The following is a 12,817-nucleotide window of genomic DNA, read 5'->3' as shown; positions in this document are numbered from 1 at the left end:
ACTAATTACTCAGATAATGTGAATTCCTTTTAATATCTAATACAATGTATCTAAGGAGGATGCTGTAACATTTTATATTGAGTCCTAGGTGTGTAAAGCACACAATTTTGTTTTTTCTTTCTTTCTATGAGGCCTATATCTTTAGCATTGTGGCAATTTGCACACATATTTTGGTGCCAATTACGATCCGGCAAAAACCGGGTACGAACCGTCGGACGGAGGCTTTTTTCCGTCCGACTCGTACCCGGTCGTAAAACTTTACAAACATGCAAGTACGATTCGCACGGAAACACCATTTCCGTACGAGTCGTACAAAACACCGACCGACGAAAAGATACATACAAATGGGATCCGGGGAAAGAGCCGACGTGACGTCGGGACGCTCTCAGGCCGCGTTTCACGACCCAGGAAGTACGATTCGAACCGACAGCAGTCCGGACGGCAATATTTTTACGGCACCCAAAAAGTGCCGGAAAAGCGAAGTACGGCGCGAAACGACCAGAGTAGGTGGCCCGGTAAGCGCCGTACCCCCCCCCCAGCCCCCGCATGTACGCGCCGTACCCCCCCCGTGTATGTACACCCGAGTACGTGTCGACCTGTACGTGTCGAACCCCCGTGTATGTACACCCGAGTACGTGTCGACCTGTACGTGTCGAACCCCCCGTGTATGTACACCCGAGTACGTGTCGACCTGTACGTGTCGAACCCCCCCGTGTATGTACACCCGAGTACGTGTCGACCTGTACGTGTCGAACCCCCCCGTGTATGTACACCCGAGTACGTGTCGACCTGTACGTGTCGAACCCCCCGTGTATGTACACCCATGTACGTTCAAGTCGTACCCCCACCCGTGTATGTACGGGTGGGGGTACCCGTGTATGTACGGTGCGTACCCCCAGCGCTACGCGCTGGGGGTACGCACCGTACATACACGGGTGGGGGTACGACTCGAACGTACTCGGGTGTACATACACGGGGGGTTCGACACGTACAGTTCGACACGTACTCGGGTGTACATACACGGGGGGTTCGACACGTACAGGTCGACACGTACTCGGGTGTACATACACGGGGGGTACGGCGCGTACATGCGGGGGCTGGGGGGGGTACGGCGCGTACATGCGGGGGCTGGGGGGGTACGGCGCGTACATGCGTGGGCTGGGGGGGTACGGCGCATACATGCGGGGGCTGGGGGGGGGTTCGGCGCGTACCGGGCATCTGTTTGGACGTCTCCATGGTTGCTATTGGAGTTCTTTTAACCATACGGTTGTACATTCGGACGCCCGGGACGGATCGTGATTCCCCGGTCGGACTTCGCTTTTCACGTTTGTACGGTAAATCGTCCGAGGACGTGTCGGACACTTTTTCCGACCCGAGGATGTGTGGGGAATTATTCCCAATGCGACTCGTATGGGCTTTTTACCATGCGAATCGTGATTGCCAGTTTGTACGGCACTTGTACGATTCGTACGGTAAAAAGACCGGATACGAGTCGTACGGGAATTTTTTTTACCGGATCGTAATTGGCACCATAGTTTCTTACTTTTTCAATTTTAATAGTGGTAGCGTGCAGCTATTTAGCATAGGTTACATAATTAATTTCTGGAATTTTTAATGTAATTCTTTCAATGACATTTGCATAACAAAATGATGACAAAAAAAACCACATTGAGCTCATTCCAGACATTTTCAGAAGGGCGTCATACACTCAGAACACACAAAACAGTCCGCTTAAGGCTAGCCATTCTTACACAAAGAGCACAATCGCTACTCACTCACACAAGTACCGCTGGTGTCAAACCTACAAACCACATAGACATTCAAACACACAATCAACCCACAAATCAATACTTAGAACAAGAACTAGAGACAGCCCACAGACTGTACTCAAACCAAACCATTTGTAAATACTAATTGTAAGTCATATTTACAAGAAAAGCTCTCAAAAGTAGTTTAAAAGACTGCACCAAAACAGCCCAAAAGACTGTTCCATGTTCAAGAAGCCAAAATACACCAAATTTGCCAGTTTGGCTGGCAGGACACCCAAAAAGCGGTCTACATATCACCACTTATGAATGTTACTAAGTGCGCAGATCAGGATCCTTTTTTATGTACATATTTAGTTCCATGGCATACTTAGTCACCAAGGAAGAAATACCATTTTTTAATATACCTAAACCTATTTAGGTATCCCCTCTGAGGGGAGTCAGCTGAGTACTTTCAAGATTCACATTGGTACCTCCAAGAAAGCAGCACATTCTACGAAGTGCGCTTGAAACAGGCATGCCAAGAATATTGTAAGATATACAATATTATACACAAATTAGCACTTAACTCAAAGTGTGCCGTTCAAGTTTTCAAAGTTTCTCATTACCTGCCAATACAAATTGCAATTTGCATATTTCCAAACAAGTCAAAATTTTGGCCAAACAAGCAAACAAATGCCGACGACCTTACCAAGCACAAATCACCAGCCTCTCACTGCCAAGTTCTGAGTGTCCTAACAGTCATTTTAGAATACTCACGCCAAAGAAGGTCTTAGTCAGGAGCGGCTAACACCTGGAGGACCAGATCAGGGAAACCAGAACCACATGGGTCTGCAAAGACAAAGAATCCGTGCGCAGGGTACCTCCTCAATAGATTCCTGTCCTGTCCTCCTCAGTAGATTCCTGTCTCCCATCAAGACCACTCCCTTGGATAGCCGCTTCTCCGATGAGGTCCACGTTTGGGTGCCATTTGAAGAAATAAAAACCTTCTATGGGGCTTCACTGATACACCTGGTCCTTTAAACCAACAAAGAAGAGATTGGCACGGAAGCTGTAATATAAAAACAATGCATTTATTAACCTCACATGAGGGAGACTGCGTCACACAGTACCCTCAGGCCACTGTATGAGACAGTCTGAGGAGTACAGAGAACAGGGGCCTTATATATCCACACAGGGGTTCAAAAGGAGGCGGTACAAGTACACATGAGAAGAGTTACACACATAGATGGTCATACAGAAAATGCAGAGTCAACAAGTAGGAGGAGTAATGAGTTTCTGACAGCCTGACAGTTACAGTTTAAGGCAGGTGCATTCTGGCAGCTACAGGTCTTTCTGAGCATGTGCAAGGCTTTGGAAGAGGGGGAAAGCACATGGTGAGCACATAGCTAACTAAAATGGCTGCCAGGAACAAAATGGCTTTCAGCTCAAGCTAACAGTGTTTCCTGCAAGCTTTAACAAAATCAATTCGGTATTTGTAAAGTGCAAACTACTCACTCCTACGGGTCTGATGGTGCTGGGGGTGTAAGCTGAGCTGCTGACGGACTCGGGGTAAAGCCAGTGAACTACTGACCCCTACTGGTCTGAAAGTGCTGGGTAAGGAAATTAAGTAAGGTATTGCCTAGAGTGTCAACTGCTAAATTGAGCTGCTGCTGGACTCGGGTATGAAACCGAGAGCCTGTGTTTGCTATGCTGTGAAGTCATGTGCTCTGGGTGCTGTGCCACACTTGTTCAACTTGTATATGGTGCTTAGGCGGTGTTGTACAGGGAGTGTGAAGGTAAATCAATACGGTATTTCTAAAGGGTAAACTACTCACTCCTATGGGGGAGTAGAGGTGGTGATCAAAGCGAGAGCTCTGTGCTGTAAAGTCAGATGGTCTGGCCGCTGCATCACAGCTGTGTGGAGAATACATTTTGGTGAGGGTGCAGGAGTTGACGTTACCTGGCCCTAAAATAGCGGGTCTAAGTTGTCAGATATAGGATAGCTCTAAAAAGAGCCCTTGTGTTGATTAGTTGGAGCTACATATAAGTGCAGATGCACAGCTTCAAGTTATTCTGGAAAATTCGATTTCCGTGATCTGTGAAGTTTACTCCATCACTTCTGTAGATATCAGCCATATCAAAACGTATGTTGTTGTTGTAGATGGACCCCATTCTGTGGTCTCTGAGGTATGCTGACTCAGCTTGAGTTTCTTCCTAGATTTTTCAATCTGAGGACAACATTTTTTGGCCATTTCCACTTCTGTCTTTGGCATATATTGGAATATACAAAAACAGTTTGAGGGAAAAGTGACATCAATTGTCGAAAGGTGTCCTTCATAAGCATTTCCTAACCTACCCCAGTCAATGTGCCTATGTCGTTTCCACCACAGTGCACAATCATGAGGTCAGGGTGTTGGAGATGCAAACAGGTTTTAACCAAAGGCAATAATTAGTACCACTTCAATCCTCTCTGTGAAAACCATTCAATTTCCACATTTTGTAAACCTAGGTCTAAGTCAATACGTCTCTGTTCTGCATACCTCTTGCACCAGAAAATATAGCTATGTCCTACGATCCACACTGGCATTTTGAAGGAATGGCTGGAAGGTATGGAAAGATGTCTGTAGCTCATGCAGTCCCCTGGTAGAATAAGAGATATGTTTAAAGATGGGGAACTAATTTTTATTGCCATACAAAACGATACGTGATTGGGAGACGAAAACCATTTTTTTTTAAAAGTAGGGTGCACATTCGTTTTGTGGAAAAGCACTTTGTGATTGGTTAAGCAGTTTCTCCGTGGAGTACATATCATAGGATAAAAGTTGTCAACTCGACCACACCTGCTACTTGCATTTGGAAGGGACTGTTCGAACTTAAAACAATTGTGAACTTTTGACTTGCACATGCCGTTAAACGTTCGAGAAAATGTTGCAAAAATATATGGTTATGTTTAAAAAGATTGATGAACTTTTAACCTGCACGTGTTGTAGAATGTTCTAGAAAGTGTGTTGATAGAATACGTTGCACTTCTGACTTCTATGTGTTGTTGAATATTTAAAAAAACTGTTTGGAAAATTAAAAAGAAACCAAGAGAGAGAAGTTGTGAAACCTAAAAGAATCAAGGAACTATTCTAATTTGTTCTTTACATGTATTTATGTGTGGAGCAACAAAATTAGACAGAGCAGCACCAGGAAGAGGAAGAAGCAGGGAGTGGGGGGACGGGGGAGATGGGCAGAATGACAGACATGCACAATTAAGTATAGCACAAGTATAGACAAACAATGGCCAAAAGAAAACACACCAACAACTCGCCAACATCACACCAGTGAACGAGCATAGAAGTGAAAACCACACTGCATTCATAGAGGATGTGTACAAAGGCGGGTCGTTGGTGTTGGGGGATGTCTGCGACCGTGGTCAACATGAATGAGATGCCCAGCACGTAGCACATGGGCGAGTTCACTGTCTGTTACATTGCAAACAGCTGCTCCTCCCTTGCACGAGCTCCCACACTTTTGTACGGTGCGCTGTTGTATCTCGTGCACTCGTACAGCACACCATTGTAATGCCTATTTGCGCTTGTGCTGCTGCATTCCAACTACACCATCACAGTGCCGTTTGGAGGTGGTGCATGCCACTTTACAACATCGACTGCTGCAGCCTAGGCCTGGGCAAAATTTCCGTTCCGTTCGCGGAATTTGCGATAATTTGGCATTTCTGCGTTCCGCGGAGAGCGCAGAAATGTCAAAATTTCCGCATTCCGCAGCTTTGCGATAATTTGGTTCTTGCTCACGCTATAAAATAATACATTCTCGCGCACGCGCGATCGCCTTACCTGAATCCCCGCGTTCGCCGACAAGTTTTCCCGATCCGGTCGCGTTCTCCATGAGATGTTGTATTGTTTTAGCCATTTGCGCTGTCTCGCGACAGTTCGTGTCCGCAGTGACGTCATGCGTCGCGCGATCACGTCTTTTTTCTCGCGATCATGCACCGCGAGACAACTGAAAACAAGATGGCCGCGCCCGCAAGCAACCACATGGGTAAGTTGGCGACCCGCAACCATGCAGAAAATCTCGCGAACATGCCGGAAAAAAACTTCCGCATCTTCGCGATATTTCCGCTTGTTTGTGGAGATTTTTAACATTTTCGCGATAATTTTCGGAAGTCGCTTTCGCAAATTCCGCCCACCCCTACTGCAGCCCTTGTGGCAGGCCACACCAGAACACAGAGACACACTTACCGCACTTCCTGTACACGGAGATGTCCGAGACACCCTGTTCCCATTGTCGGAAAGGCACACCGCTGCGCTGACCTGTGTACTCCGGACCAGCACACGCCGGTTGTGCATGCAGGAGGATGCGTTCGTAGCTACATGTCCAGGCTCACTGCCAACGCAGAGGTGATAGCACACTGTGATGTTGCAGGGCTGGGGCCTATCACGCTAGCACAATGGCCAGAGGGACACACTTGCTTACATGCAGGTTTGGGGGGCATTGGCGGTCCCGGAGTTGTTCCGAAGAGTCTTGTGGCCCTCATGGGTGTCCCTGTATCATGCTCATTTATTCTATGGCACCTGTGGGTGTTCTGGTGTGGCTCTTGGCTGTGTTCTCTTTCGTGGTGCAGGTAGTCGTCCTGCGTAACACCATCAGAAAGCAGGTGTAAAATCCCTGGTGCTAACGTGGCTTATCACCGGAATTTGTTTTGCATTGCAGTTGGTGTGAAAGTTGTGATTTTTTGCGTGTGCAGGACAATATACAAACTGGGCAGTGTATCTCGTCAAGATCCAGCACCTGACACCCAATTCCCAATCAATATAAATACAATGAGGTTTCGTAAATTATTTTGTGTGTACACTGTGAGTGCAGCCACTACGTCAGTACAATTCAATACAGGATTTCAGTATTTAGAATAAATCGCAAAGGTGCACCTCGTGTCTTTTTGCACGGGAACGGCTAGTCTGCATTTCATTATCAGCACTTTAATGGAAGTAAAGTTGAGATAAATCTAACACACTATTCAGAAGTTGGTGGAAACTGCAGACATCACCAGTATTCCTGCGATAAGTTAAGACAATGGTGGACTTCATCAAATAACAGTAATAAGAACAAGAAAGAGTTACACAGCAGTTAAGAAAACAACCAGAAACGTTATTAATTTTTTTTTTCAAACTTTATTGTTTTATTAACATATATCAACAAGAAAGTAATAAACAAAATGTATAAAAAAAATACAAAATAACAAGGTGGAACACTGCTCTGGGGACCATGGATGTGGACGACAGAGCCTGGAAAATAAGGACGTGTGTAATGCGCATATCAAAGGAGAGAGACATAGAGAAAAAGAGAAGGAAAAAAAAGCCAGAGAGAAAAAGAGAGGGAAGGAAAGAAAGAAAGGGAGTGAGAAAGGGAGAAGGAAGAGAGAGAGTTAGAGAGATGGAAGGAAAAGAAGGAAGAGAGAGAGAGAGAGAGAGAGGGAGCGAGAGAGAGAAAGAGGTAGAGAGGGGGGAGAGAGTGAGGGGGAGGGAGAGAGAGAGAGAGAGAGAGAGAGAGAGAGAGACCAGCAGCCCCTGCACATCCATGAGCAAATAATTACCTGATATGTCTCTGAGTCCTGAGTCATGAATGGCGGAGACCACATCATCTTCTCCATGGCCCGGCAGATCTCACACATGTCGCTGAGTCCTGAGTCATCATCGGCAGAGACCACATCAGCTTTTGGGGCCTCTAAGCCTGTGGAAGTTAAGTTTGTGCCATGTGGTGGTAGGCCCCTGATGGCCATATGAGCTTTGGGTGGCACTAACCCTGTGCATCTGATGTCCGTGCCACGGGGGCGGTAGGCCCAAGGGCTATACAGATTAGGGTGCGAATAACCTTCTGCGCAAGTTTTGAAAGACTCTTTATGGTTGAGACACATGGAGCGTGCGGCATCTAGTCAGCACCGACAATAAAGGATGTGACGTTGTCAATCGAATATTTTTGTGTGGTCACATGGCCTGTGACGCATGTGCTGGATGGGTGTGGTGTGTGGGCAAAGCTGCCCTCAGTGAGTGGGTGGGAGATGTGGAGAACTAGACCATTGACCTGCACAGGAACAGCGAGTACTCCTGCGACAGGTAGGTATGTGGGGCCGTTGTCAGAACATAATCTGAGTAGTGTGGCGTGGCGTATGACGGAACAGGGCAGGGATGGCTACAATGACGCGGACGGCTCGCAGTACTGTGTCTGTGAGTTGAGCGGACGGGCCGCAGCTGTCCCTCTGCGAGCCTGGGTGTGAACTGTTCATAACTCACACTACATAAGTATTGAAAAATCATTTTGTGATTCAGTCCATCAGCTGGCATTTGTCCAAGGAATTTGTGAAAACATATCGGAGTTCTTTCTGTGATAGATATCCCTTTGACGCTGCCTCTCCCCACATCAGCAGGTAACGCACCCTCTTCCCACATTACCATCATACCCCCAACAACCTTCTTGGGCCTGGAAGTGTCCCTGTGCGGTTGGACAAAGAGGAGTTTTAGACATGTGTAGATTTACATATAAAAAAAATATTTAAAGAAAAGAACAACAAATAAGACTGAAGGGAGTCTGGTGCTGTGGTCACTGCCACGAAGTTGGGGTGACTGCCATTCAGGATTCAGGACACAGTTACACATGTGAGATCGGTTTGTGTTAAAGAGGGTTAGTGGGACTACGTGTCGCCAGCCTTGCATATCAAAATATGCCTCACAAATCGAAGGGAGTATGCTGTGTGGTTACTGCCTCGGACTTGGGGTCACTGCCATTCAGGACTCAGGACACAGTTACACATGTGGGATTGGCTTCTGTTAAAGAAGGTTAGTGGCACCAGAAGTATTGAGAGTGTATGAGCCTGTGATGATGCTTGGTGTAGACGGACCGCACTGGGAGCAATGTGTCTTGGCTATAGGACTGCGCCATGTGGAATCAGGACTCTATCTGAATTGTGAGGCCTGCTGATCGTACTGTAGGCCAGAGGTAGCGTTGAGCAAGGACCCAGAGCCACGTGCATACGTTGGTGGCCTCACCGGCCAGCGTAGTGCAGGGTTCAGTGGCACCACTTGTCGCCAGCCTTCAATATGAAAATACTCCTCACTAATCGAAGGGAGAGTGGTGGTGTGGTCGCTGCCATGAGGTTTTGGGTCACTGCATATGGAAATATGTCTAACTGATCAAAGAGAGTTTGCTGCTGTGGTCACTGCCATGGACTTGGGGTCACTGCCATTCAGGACTCAGGACACAGTTACACATGTGGGATCGGCTTGTGTTGGACAGTGTTAGTTGGCACCAAATGTCCAAAATTCAAATTGCGAGGTCTGCTGCCCGCAGTGTAGAGTGCTGAGTGTTCGTTTGTACTTGAAAATGAATTTGGTGATTGTACTAAAGGTATAACTGATATAAAAAATGTTCAAGAAGAAAGGATACTAAAAGGATATTATGTAGATGTGAGGCCTGTAATTTTTACTTGTCTAGTGGACTCTGTAGTTAATGAATGAAGAAATAATTTCCATTGGGAGCCCTAGTGAGTGCAGTGTAGGCGTATGATGAAAAAATGAAATAAGTATAGATTACTCTGACGAAGTGTTGTATTTTCTGAGTACAATCTTGTTGTTAGAAATTAGCATTTAAAAATGGAATTGCGAGCTGTACTGCCTGCAGTGGAGACTGCTATTCCACTTTAGTTTTCATTTGAAGATTATTTTGGTCATTGTAGTACAGCTATAGCTGATATAAAAAAAAGTTCTTGAATCAAGGATACAAAAGGATAATATGTAGGGTGTAGGACTGTGATACTTACTTGCCTACTGGAGTCTGTAGTTGCATATGTAAATACCCCTCACTGATCAAAGGAAGTGTGGTGGTACGGAGTTGGGGTCACTGCCATTCAGGACTCAGGACACAGTTACACATGTGGGATCGGCTTGTGTTGAACAGAGTTATTGGCACCACGTGTCACCGCCGTTGCATATGGAAATATGTCTAACTGATCAAAGAGAGTATGCTGCTGTGGTTGCTGCCACGGACTTGTTGTCACTGCCATTCAGGACACAGTTACACATGTGGGATCGGCTTGTGTTAAAGAGGGTTAGTGGGACTACGTGTCGCTGGCCTTGCATATCGAAATATGCCTCAGTGATTGAAGGGAGTGTGGTGCTGTGGTCGCTGCCACGGACTTGGGGTGACTGCCACTCAGGACTCAGGACACAGTTACACATGTGGGATCGACTTGTGCTGAATAGGGTTAGTGGTAGCACATCTACATTCCTAGTTTGAATTTTATATTGAGTACGTCAGCAATAAATATAAACATAGTTGGGATTTTCACCAGAAACTACTTTAAACTTTGTTATTTCTTTTTCAAACTTCACAACAGTATTATCTTCCATTTGTTGATCAACACCTAGACATATCCAACTGTTATTTTCTGTACAGTTCTCTTGACTAGCAAAGAAAGGTAAGTCTATATCATCACAAATTTGTTTTAAAACATTTATTTTAAAGTTCGATTTCGTGCCGCAGGAAAACCTACACTTATCCAGATGGTTCCTGTTGACTTTGAATATAAACTTGCAGATGCCTATCGATCCGAACATTGGTAGGATCCAATTTCTCGATATAAAAGTATCTTCAAACTGAAGCTGTACATTTTTTTCTTAAGTGTCTTCTCCTGTGAAATTTCTTCCCACCTTTCTTTCAATTCTGTCTTCTCAGAGTTGGTAATATATGGCGTGACATAGTGAGAAACAGCAATTGAGTTATGTGCATCATATTGTATGTTCATATTTGCATTTCACATCTTCAAAATCTCCGTATTGTAATCATTATTGTACTTCGATGCTTCTGTTCTTTTTAAATTATAAGTATTCTTGGGTGATTTTCGAGTGATGGTATGTCTCATTGCTGACATAAAACTGTTCACTCTTCCTTTGGAAATTACTGGACGTGGAAAGGGAAATCGACAGTTTGTGTAAAATGTATCTTTTGCGTTATCTTTTTCGCCGGCAATACTTTCCGCATTGATGACTTCGATATGAAAATACGCCACACTAATCAAAGGGAGTCTGGCACTGTGGTCGCTGGCAAGTTGGGGTCACTGCCATTCAGGACTCAGGACACAGATCCAGATGTGGGATCGGCTTCTGTGGAAGAAGACGGTTAGTGGTACCATTTGTCCCCGGTCGCCCACAGTGTAGGGCAGTGGTAACGGTGAGCTAGGTTCCACAGCCATGTGCATACGTTGGTGACCCAAACAAACCTTGCTTAGTACAGATTCAGTGGCACCATGTGTCGCCGGTCTTCCATGTGGAAATACCCCTCGGTGATCGAAGGGAGTTTGGTGCTGTGGTCACTGCCATTGAGGACTCAGGACACAGTTACACATGTGGGATCGGCTTGTGTTGAACAGGGTTAGTTGGAACCACGTGTCGCCAGTCTTCCACTGTGTAGGCCAGAGGCAGCGGTCAGCAAAGACCCACAGGCAGGTGACGTTGACTTGAGCTGCACAGATTGGGAGCATCTGGTCTTCTTAACCCATTATAGTCTCTTACACAATTTGCGTCACTACTAATGTTGATTTGTGAACCATGTAACTCCAGTGTAGGGCGGAGGCAGCGGTCAGGATGGGCGCACAGCCACGTGGCATTGAGTTGAGCTGCACAGTTAGTGGCACCTGGAGTACTCAGCGTGCGTGCACCCTGCGATGATACGGGGTCCCGGCGGGCCGCACTGGGAGCAATCTGTTTTGCCTAATGAATTCTGCGTTGATAATGCCAAGTGGCGATCACTTATGGTGCAGTGAGCTAGTAGTACCTGAAGCACACAGCGTGTGCACACCCTGCGATGATGCGTGGTCTGGGTGGGCCGCACTGGGAGCAACGTGTCTTGCGAACTGGACTGCGATATCTGCAATTGCCCCTACATCTGAATTGTTAACCGTGCTGTCCATAGTGTAGATCGAAGGCAGTAGTCGGTACAGAAATAAGTCTGCAGTGCTGCGCTGCTGGGTTCGCAGGGGCCCTGTGTCGAGGAGGCCCGCGGTTATGGCGGCTGCCACGTGCCAGGGTGAGGGCTGCCATTCTGACAGGCTCGTTGGTCTTTCCACAAGTGAACCACGCCTAGGGCCCGGTCTATTTATTCATACTCCTACGCTAGAGTGGCGTACGTTGGAGCAGCCCACTCTGCTTCGCTTCCAGGGGGGACAACACAGCTACATGACCGAGATCTTCCCCACTGCCTGAGGTAACATGGTTGCGTCCACTGTGCACTACACTACAAGTATCAATAGTATATCTCCACATGGAGAGGTTTGTGCTTTGCATAGTGAGGTCTGTGCAGCACATGACCGTTACACTTGGCATTGTGTGCTTTATCAGTGATGGGTGACTTTCCTCCTTCATATATAGTTGGTTGCTCATCTCCTAACATTCAGCTATTGTGTGGCTGAGGGGCATGGTGTTTTGGGAAGGTCAGTTGCTCTGTTTTGTGCTGCCTCGGTGGTAGTAGTAGGGGGGGTGGTCCGGGGGGGAGGTTCTGGTTGTGGTGGGGCTGGGTGTTGTGGCGTTGTTGGGTGTCGAAGCTGCATGATCAGTAGCTGTATCACGTGTTGGTCTTTAGATGTGGCTGTGAGTTGGGTCCAATTCACGGAGTAGATAGTCGACCTCCTTACACCAGTTAAAGGTTGATGTTAATTTGTTACTGCTAACTCGGCTTATCGCCTGCTTTTTGGATCACAATGCAGATTTGGCTGGTCGTTGAAAATATGGGGAAGTGGTGTTTTCGTGTTTTTTTTGCACGGGAACGCCTACTTTGTATTTCATTAGCGTTAGATGTGGCTCTTGTTTGTGGCGATTTTGTTGGTGTAAGGTATTGATGGAAAAGTGGTGAGATTTGCAGTTTTCAGCAAGTTGAGAATGGGATGATAATTAAGAAACACAGAAAAAAAGATAGGTTTAATGAACGTTATAAATAGACATTAGCATTACATTTGAAATTCACTGAAAAAACCATAGGTTTCAGGCACGTTATAGTTAGAAATTAGCATTTAAAAAACCTTT

Source organism: Triturus cristatus, chromosome 11, assembly GCF_964204655.1.
Source record: "Triturus cristatus chromosome 11, aTriCri1.1, whole genome shotgun sequence".
Classification (NCBI taxonomy): Eukaryota; Metazoa; Chordata; class Amphibia; order Caudata; family Salamandridae; genus Triturus; species Triturus cristatus.
Note: the sequence above shows the minus strand (reverse complement) of the source record.